Genomic DNA, 10,330 nt, shown 5'->3' on the forward strand with positions numbered 1-10,330 from the left:
CCCCACTGAATGGGGATCCCAACTCGGGCCTTGGCGGGGTGGGGGCAGGGCTCAATCCCAGGACTCTGAGATCATGACCTGAGCCAAAGGGAGACACTTAGCCCACTGAGCCACCCAGGAACCCTTCCTTGGGAATTTAAAGTCAACTTTTATTTGGGCACAAGGCTACCTGGAGTAAAGATTGTAATTCCCAACCTTCTCTGCACCTAGGTATGGTCATAATGACTATATATTCTGGCCAATGGCATGTAAGTGGAAGTGATGCCTACATTTCATTAAGGAATGTTCAATATATGTTCATAAATGAGATAGAATTTTATTTATTTTTTAAAAGATTTTACTTTTTTATTTGAGAGAGAGACAGAGCACAAGTGGGGGTTAGAGGGAGAGGGAGAAGCAGGCGGACTCAATCCCAGGACCCTGAGATCATTTCCTGAGTTGAAGGCAGATGCTTAACCGACTGAGCCATCCAAGTGCTCCAGTGAGATAGAATTTTAAAGTTCTTTTCTTGTGTTGATTCTGTCTGATTTGAGAGCTCTTAGAAAGGATGAAAGGTATTGGTATAGATGACCCGCAGTCTCTGCCACCTTGGTGCAAGAAGTGAATGAGACATGGAAAGGGGTATCACAGAAATAGAAGGTTCACATGAACAAAGGGATTCTTTATTTTTTTTAAGATTTTATTTTCAAGTAATCACACCCGAAGTGGGATTCGAACTCACAACCCCAAGATCAAGAGTCACATGCTCCACCACCTGAGCCAGCCAGGAGCCCCAAGACGGATTTTTATTCCTTAAAGAAGAAGATCCCAGCCCTAGGATCTTCTAAGTTTCAGCCAAGATAAGTACCTTGAAAAATTAATGCTCTAATGTGGAGGGACATGAAGTGAATTATTTTTGTCTTCATCCCAAAGTAATCTGGAACATCCTGTGGGCTGAAAGTGGGGAGAGTTTTGGGTTAAATTACTCAGAAGGGAGAAAAAAATTGTGTTTGTGTGTGTGTTTATGAGAAAGGTCCAGTGCAATTTAAAATATTTCTTGAATTATTTCTTTTCCTGAGTGTGCTTGTTCAAGCTCTTATTTCAAATAGGCCTCAATTCAACCTCAATCTAGCCTTCTGCATTCCTCAATTCCTCTTCTCTTTTGTCCTAAAAGGAGTCTCATATTACCTGCGTTATCAGGGCCTTGCCCTTGAGCGGCCGGCCTCCCCTATTCACAATCACTCTGGGCTTAAGGGCACAGGGCTGGTCTGAGCCTTAGTTGGAGTGGTTTAGAGAGTTCCTTATCTGGGAGAACTGCTGGCTTAAGGACTCTATTCCAGTTCCAGTGAAAAGTAAAAGATAAAATATTCATGGAGCCCTTCCAATCCCATGAATTCCACAGTTTCAGATATATGCCCCTTTTTCCTAGCACTGGCTTGAATCCTGTGAACATTCACATGCTTGTACGTATTCTAGATTAGCAGTCTTCAAATCTTTTTACTAGTATACTCCACATAAAAGTTTTTGAAAAGTATGTACTCCCTCACACATTTCTACTTTAACAAGTGTTCTCAGCAAGTTTCATTTAGGTACATAGAATATAATTCCTGCATATTGGCATTTGACATAAATCTGTTACATCATTCTTTTAAACATATCCAATGACATCTAAACACCTTAATGATTTTGAAATGCACCAGCATCCATTTAAAAAATACACAAACAAGCTCCTCTTTAACAATGGGAAATTTTGTATCACTTCTTCTCCTTGAATTGATGTTTCCAATACATTCTCCCCCCCCAGAATTTTATCTTAATGTAATATGTATTGATGCTTGAACATTTTTATATCACTTCTCATAATTCTTTGTAACAAAAATGTGTATATTTTCATTTTGTTTAATTTGCTATGAACCTAAGGCTCTAAGTCATATAAATGACAATTATTAGTAATACAAAATTGAAATGTTATACTTATTGAAGGAGCTTGAAAAAACTTACTGACACAGGTTTTTTTTAACCTTGTAAAATAAATAGGTTAAAGTATTTTTAAACTGTCTTCGTGTCAGGGTGACTCGTGTGAATCACTCTTCCACTCAGAGTCAATGTCTTTTTCTCCCATATATTGTCTCAGGGGCATCATGGGCATTGGTGAAGCAGCATTTCCTAAAAAACTGCTTCACTCTGGCCTCAGGAGGGTTTTCCTCTAGGTCACCAACATCTATTCAACTTTTGATGCTGGCACTTTCTCATTTTGACCAGGTGCCAGGCAAAGACTGCCACTTGGTGGCTATAGATGGTAACATTCATCAATTTACCATGTGGAGGGGGAAAAGAGCACCTTAGAATCAATGAGGGATAGAACTGTGAATGGGAATGTAGGAAAGGAGAACTATAGGAAACTAGGACAGAGTACAGATGGACCTTAGGGATCTGGAAATAGACTCTTTAAATCTCTCTGGATCTCTTTTCCTCCCTGGACAGTGCACCCTGTTTGAAGACCATGCCCTAAAGGATCAATTCTCAAACTTTTTGGTCTCAGGACCCTTATGCACTCTTACAGATAATTGAGGACACCAAATAGCATTGGTTTATGTGGGTTAAATCTATTTACAGTGAAGGGGTTCAGGACAGGGCCTCTGTGCTGCCCCCAAATGTACTACTTTAGCATGTGGACTATTTTGAGCTGAAGGCATTTGAGACCTTGTGGGCTCAAGAGAAAATTTTGACTTATTTTAACCACACGGGAGAATTTAAATTGGGGGTCTTTCCCAAAATAAGGATTATTGACAGAGATCAATTTTAACTGAATGACCCATCTGTATGGTAAGGCAAATATGTAATTACCAAACATTTGCTCTTCTTACTGCTCTCTGAAGTGCATTCCTTTCCTCGGAAGTCCCAGACCCCCCATCCCCTCTCCTTAGTTCAGAATGATATATATATCTCATTTTGCTTGACTGTCTTTGGAATTCCCACGTCTGTGTGGATTCCCCGTATATATGCCTATTAAATTTGATTTTCTCCTATTAATCTGTCTCTTAGTCCACCGAGAAGGACCCTTGAGGGGACAGGAATTCTTGACAGGAAATAGTATCAGTAATTAAAACAAAAAATTTAGGGGTGCCTGGCTGGTTCAGTCAGTGGAGCATGTGACTCTTGATCTTGCGGTTATAAGTTTGAGCCCCACATTGGGTGTAGAGATTACTTAAAAATAAGAAAATCTAAAAAAAAGAGAAAATTTTAAATATTTATGGAATTCATTTTAAAAATAATGAACCTAGGGGCGCCTGGGTGGCTCAGTCCTTAAGCGTCTGCTTTCAGTTCAGGTCATGATCCCAGAGTCCTGGGATCGAGCCCCACGTCGGGCTCCCTGCTCGGCGGAGAGCCTGCTTCTCCCTCTCCCACTACCCCCTACTTGTGTTCCCTCTCACTGTGTCTCTCTCTGTCAAATAAATAAATAAAAAATAAAATAAAATAAAAATAATAAACCTATTGCAAAAAATTTTTTTAAATAAAAATAATAAACCTATTGCATTTTAGCCAAAATAATATATTTTAAAAATTTTTTTGTATTTGAGTATAGTTGACACACAATGTTACACTAGCTTCAGGTATACAACATAGTGATTCAACTTATTTATATGTTATGCTATGCTCACCCCAAGTGTAGCTACTATTATCACCATGCAATGCTACCATTGACTATTTTCCTTATGCTGTGCCTTTTGTTCCTGTGACTTCTTCATTCCATAGCTGGAAGCCAGTGTCTCCTACTTACCATCACCCATTTTGCTCATCTCCCTGCCCCTCTCCCCTCTGGCAACCATTAACTTGTTCTCTGCATTTATAGGTCTGATTCTGCTTTTCGTTTCTTTATTCATTTGCTTTTTTATAATTAACATATAAATGAAATCATATGGCATTTGTCTTTCTCAGTCTGACTTGTTCTACTGAACATAACAACACCCTCTAGGTCTATCCATATTGTAATGGCATGATCTCATCCTTTTTTATGGTTGTGTTATTACACACCTTCCTTATCCATTCATCTACCAATAGACACTTAGATTGCTGCCATACCTTGGCTATTGTTTAAAAATATATATTTTTATGTATAATAATATATTTGACAAAACAATTACTATTTTTTTTGAAGATTTTATTCATTTATTTGAAAGAGAGAGAGAGCACAAGTGGAGGGGCAGAGGGAGAGGGAGAAACAGACTCCCTGCTGTGCAGGGAGCCTGATGCGGGGCTCAATCCCAGGACCCGGAGACCACGACTGGAGCTGAAGGCAGATGCTTAACCAACTGAGCCACCCAGGTGCACCTATTTATATTTTTAAAAACCTTTTTAATGTTTGCTTAATAGAAGACAGCTAGATTCTTGGATCTGCTTCTGCTTTCAATGTGTTGTGAAATACTGTTTTGGTTAAAGGATATGAAGAAAATTTGGACTCACATAGATATGTATTTGGAAAAGGGAGGATCTCCCAGAAGCACTCCCAGGGGCCCTCAGACCACATTTTTAGAACCATTAGCCTAGAAAAATATTTGTACATGTGCACCAGAAAATATATACATATCTTATGAACATGACTTTTTACAGCACCATTATTTTAAATAACAAAAAGCTGGAAGCAAGACATACCCAATACTGAAACCATGCCCCATAGGGTAAATGAGGTTTAAACTGTCACCAGTGGGACATCTGGGTAGCTCAGCCGATTATTAGGTTCAGGTCATGATCCCAGAGTCCTGGGATCGAGTCCCACATCGGGCTCCTTGCTCAGCGGGGAGTCTGCTTCTCCTTCTGCCTGCTGCTCCCCCTGCTTGTGCTCACTCGCTCTCTCTCTCTGACAAATAAATAAATAAAAATCGTAAAAAAAACAACAAACTGTCACCATCAAGACCTCCATTGACTCCCCCCCCCCCTTTTTCTTCACAGGAATGTTAACCTTATCTTTTAGAGGCAGGCAACAGGAAGAGCTCCGGTTTGAGCTGGACCACTGACTCACACCTGCACAGATAGACCTTGGAATGTTGAACAGTTACCTTCACCTCATTATAATGTTAAAATCTCTGCCCGAGGAGGAGCATAAACTTCATTAAAACAACCCAGGATACACGTATGGGCATATTTTCTAAGTAAGCCTGCACAACCATATGCCGGCCTTTATAAGCGATGACAAAACTCCCCTTTCGGAATATTCATCCTAACCCTAAGTAAAAGAAACCCACTCACCCCCATCGGGGAGTCATGGCTTTGCAAGTTGTTCCCCATGAAGTCCTTATTTGCTGCCAATCAAGTTTTCTTTGTGTGACAATGCTACCTGGCGTAATCTCTCATCACCATTAGCCTCTCAGGAATGAGATGGCGAATCTGCAGGTTGACAACAGCACGAGACTTTCACAAATTGGTATCTAAGGTTTTCCTGGGGAGAGATTTCAGTTCAGCCTTTTCTCCACTAAATGGCCAATCTTTTGCTTCCCTCCTACTTATCCCTTGTCTCTCTCCCTCCACCCTCAAATCTATAACATTGCTTTAACTGCATTTTTCTACTAATTGGTCCCATATCCAGGCCAAAACAAACAAAAATTTGATGTCTGTGTCTTATCTCAGTTTACTGCGGCTCAGATCACACATCCTCATTTAAGATTTTATACTTTGGCTGGTGGGTCAGTTGGTTGGGTGCCTGCCTTCTGCTCAAGTCTTGATTCCAGGACCCTGGGATTGAGTCCTTCATCAGGCTCCCTACCAAGCAGGGAGCCTGCTTCTCCCTCTCCTTCTGCTCCTTCCCCTGCTTGTGCTCTCTCTCTCTCAAATAAATAAGTGAAATCTTTAAAAATAAAATAAAACAAAAAAATAAGAATGTTTAATCTTTCTTTCAACTTGTAGAAATGTCATGGAAAAAACAAAAAGAAAATATTCAAAATGATTGATTGGGGTCAGTTCAGTAAATGCATACTTTTTAAAATAAATGCTTACCTTTAAAAATCTTAAAGCAGCCATTTCTAAACTTCTCATTAGTTTCAGAGTCACTAACTTTCTTCATTGGGTGTGCTCCTCTTTTGCGTTAAAGAGGGAAACAAAAAAGAAGTAGTTTTTGAATGTTTTCTTACCATTTTTTCTTAGACATTTAAAATTCTATTGTTGAATCTAAAACATTCTTCTCTAACTGAAATGTGATTACAAATAAATAAGCTACGTTGTCTTTCTGTGAAACCTCAGGAAGATCCTTCCACTTTTCCATCCTTCACAGAACAATGAAAACATCTTTCAAGTGAACCCTCATTGAAAGCCTTTTATTGATTTTCTTTTTTAAGATTTTATTTATTTAACAGAGAGAGACACAGTGAGAGAGGGAACACAAGCAGGGGGAGTGGGAAAGGGAGAAGCAGGCTTCCCGCCAAGCAGGGAGCCCGATGCGGGACTCGATGCGGGGCTGGATGCGGGGCTCGGTGCGGGGCTCGGTACGGGGCTCGATGCGGGGCTCGATGCGGGGCTCGATCCCTGGACCCTGGGATCATGACCTGAGCCGAAGGCAGACACTTAACGACGGAACCACCCAGGCACGCCTGATTTTCAAGAAACTAGATGGTTTCACAGGCAGTTAGCACTCTGTGGCTCTTTTAAAACCAATCACCTCCTAAGAGGCTAACTTCAAAGGAAGCATCATATAGAGGCGATTTAAAAGAAACCAACAGGAGTAGTCTCTTTAAATACACATTAAAAAGATGAATACAATACGAGGTGCTTTCATTTTTTTTTTAGATTTTATTTTTAAATAATCTTTACACCCAACATGGGGCTCAAACATACAACACCAAGATCAAGAGTCGTATGCTCCACTGACTGAGCACCAGGAGCCCCCAAAGTACTCTTATTTGAAGAAGTCGGCTCACCTCTTGTTCTTCCCCTCAGGAAATGAATTAGAATGGATTAACCAGGAAAACTGAAAAGGTTACCTGCTCTTTTGTCTTCCCTTCCTCCCCTCAGCCTCAAGCCTCTCTGAATGTGTTTACTTGAAATCGGGGTATGGAAAGTTTTTTGGATTGAGTTTTAAAACCAAACAAGTCAGAATAATTTTCCTTGGTATGCAGAAGAACAGAAAGGAACTGTTTGCAGAAATGTTTTTTAAAGTTCATAATAAATTGAATAGTGACTATAATGTTGATTTGCCTGATTTATGCAAAATATTTATTTCTAAGAGAAGAAAATGGAGACCAAAAAATTTCCTCTGCCCTTTAAGGTCCTTCTAGCTGGACTAAGAATCAAATTGACATGAGACAGATTAACAGGAGAAAATCAAATTTAGTTTCCTACGTACTGTGTAGTTTCCTACCGGGAATCCACGTAGGCATGACATTCCCTACATGTGCAACTTGAGGCTTATCCTGAGCTAAGGAGAGGGTGAGGGGCCTGAGGACAGGAAGGAGAGGAAGACTACTAGTCAGAAGGTGAGAGGAGATGTTTGGAAACAAAAGTTGCCCTGTCAGGGAGATTTTTCCTTGGATAAAGAGATCTCTGTTAACAGCTCTCTTCCTGGTACAGGCTCTCTCTTTTTTTTTTTTTTTTAAGATTTTACTTATTTATTTGACAGAGAGAGACACACAGTGAGAGATGGAACACAAGCAGGGGGAGTGGGAGAGGGAGAGGGAGAAGCAGGCCCCCCCGCCAAGCAGGGAGCCCGATGCGGGGCTCAATCCCAGGACCCTGGGATCACGACCTGAGCTGAAGGCAGACGCTTTAACGACTGAGCCACCCAGGCGCCCCCAGGCTCTCTTTTCCAGTGTAAATTTAGGCAGTTGAAGGGGAGGTAAAGAGCTTTTCTTGAATCTGCAGGGTTTTGATTGCTTTTAACTAAAAAAAAAAAAAAAATCTTCATGCCAAATGGTCCATCTTGGGGCAGTCTGTCCTTGGCCCCTACACACGACACAACTCAGAATGGGCGCAGGAATATATATACATATATAATACATATATATGTTTTCTCTCCACTGATAGTAAGTCTAGTCTATTAACTTGAAGATTTAGAAAACATTAATTTGTTCCCAGAAGGATTGAGCAACTTTGAAAACCTATTGAACGACCCTCTACCCTCTTCATTAATTTGGAATTTAGGTTCCCTGGGATGTTAAAAAGAGTATTTTCCTGGGACGCCTGTGTGGCTCAGTTGGTTAAGCATCTGCCTTTGGCTCAGGTCATGACCCCAAGGTCCTGGGATCGAGCCCCATGTCGAGCTCCCTGCTCAGCGGGGAGCCTGCTTCTCCCTCTGCCTGCTGCCCCCCTGCGCCCCCGCTTGTGCTCTCTCTCTCTCTCCGACAAATAAATAATAAAATCTTTTAAAAAAAAAGAGTATTTTCCTTTGTATTAGATATATTCAAAGGACTTACCAAGGAAATTAATAATGTAGAATGAGTTCCTGGGAAAATCTTTAAAATACTGAGGCAAAACACTTTAAGGCACCATTTGAGTGGTGAAGAATCATTAGCTTTCCATACTGACAAAATAACTGATAATTACAAAAGATTTCTTCAGTTCTCTAAAGCATCAACCAAAGAATCTTGACCAGGCAACATACTGTTAATTTATTTACAGTCATTACTTGAATTTGGAAAAATAAAAGTACATTAAAAAAAATATCCTCCCAGGGGCACCTGGTTGGCTCAGTCGGTTTAGCATCTGCCTTTGGCTCAGGTGATAGTCCTGGGATTGATCCCAGCAGCAGGCTCTGTGCTCAGTGTGGAGTCTGATTGTCCATCTACTCCTCCCCCTGCTTGTGTGCACTCTCTCTCTCTCTCTCACTCTCTCAAATAAATAAAACCTTTAAAAAAAATGAAAATATGGAGGTAAATAGGAGAAAACTGCTAACCTAGTTGAAAGTGGTTGCCTCTGGAGAGGGGACTGAAAGGTAGGGTGTGGAGAAGGGAGATGTTATTTTTCATTCTATGTTTTGTCCTATTTTTGATATTTAATAAAACATTGTGCACATGTTAATTTAACAGAAATCAAGGAGCATGTGCTTCCCAGAAGGAGTAGGGTGAGGGCACTACAGGGTTCTGATTAGTTTTTGCTTGGGGTCCTCAATTTATAGCTCTTTGTTTCTAAATGAATACTTCGTTGTTCATTGTAATTGAAATTAATACAACTTCCACTACTACTTTGAGGTCCCTAGAGAGTTTATAAGTGAAGATTAGAGAGATCTTTTCTTTTATATTTAAAAACTAACAGAGGGAGGGATGCCTGGGTGGCTCAGTCCATTAAGCATCTGCCTTTGGCTCAGGTCATGTTCTCAGGATCCTGGGATCCAGCCCCACGTCTTCAGCGGGGAGCCTGCTTCTCCCTCTGCCCCTCCCTTCTGCTTGTGCTCGCCTTCTCTCTCTCTGACAAATAAACAAATTAATAAATAAAATCTTTAAAAATAAATTTAAAAAATAAAAATAAAAACTAACACAGGGAGACAAACCATAAAATGGCTCCTAAGCGTAGGAAACAAACTGAGGGTTGCTGGAGGGGAGGGGGTTAGGGGATGGGGTAACTGGGTGATGGACATTAAAGAGGGTACATGATGTAATAAGCACTGGATATTATATAAGGCTGATGAATCACTGACCTCTACCTCTGAAACCAATAATACATTAATTGAATTTAAATAAAAATAAATTAAAAAAAAACTAAAAAAAAAAAAAACCAAACTAACAGAATGCACCACTAGGGTTTGTTGTTGTTTTTTTTCCCCCCAAAGTTGAGAAAGTTTTAGGGAACTGGAATAATTAATTTTATTTGCTTTTAAGCCATTATTGAACTGGACGTTAAATTTATTTATTTATTTATTTATTTATTTATTTATTTATTTTTATTTTTTTTAAAAAAAGACACATTTATTCAGCGTCATGATCAGACTATTACATTTAGCAATCAACAGCATGGGTGCAAAAAAAAAAAAAAAAAATCTACATTAAAACCCTTTGTTGGAATGCTTTACACTTTCCACAGAACAGAAACTAAAATAACCTGTTATACAATTAGTCACAAATGCAGTCCTCGAGTTTTTTGCCCATACACATGAGTATTGTCTAAAACATGTCTTCTTTGTAGCAGCTAGGCCCTGCCACCACTGTGCTTGGCTGAGTTCACAAATCTGTTGTAACCTGTAGCTTCCCTGTCACTTCTCGGGCTCTCCTCTCCTGCTCAGCTTTGTTTCCTGGCAGTGATTAAAACCTTCTGCCACTGCCCTAGCTACTGCTGCTGCTGGAACCACCACAGCCACCTTGGTTTCGTGGTTTGGCAAAGTATTGGCCTCCACCACCATAGGGGCCAGAGCTTCTGCCTCCAAAATTTCCTC

This window comes from Leptonychotes weddellii, chromosome 7 (genome assembly GCF_054177405.1).
Source record: "Leptonychotes weddellii isolate Sample4059 chromosome 7, ASM5417740v2, whole genome shotgun sequence".
NCBI lineage: Eukaryota > Metazoa > Chordata > Mammalia > Carnivora > Phocidae > Leptonychotes > Leptonychotes weddellii.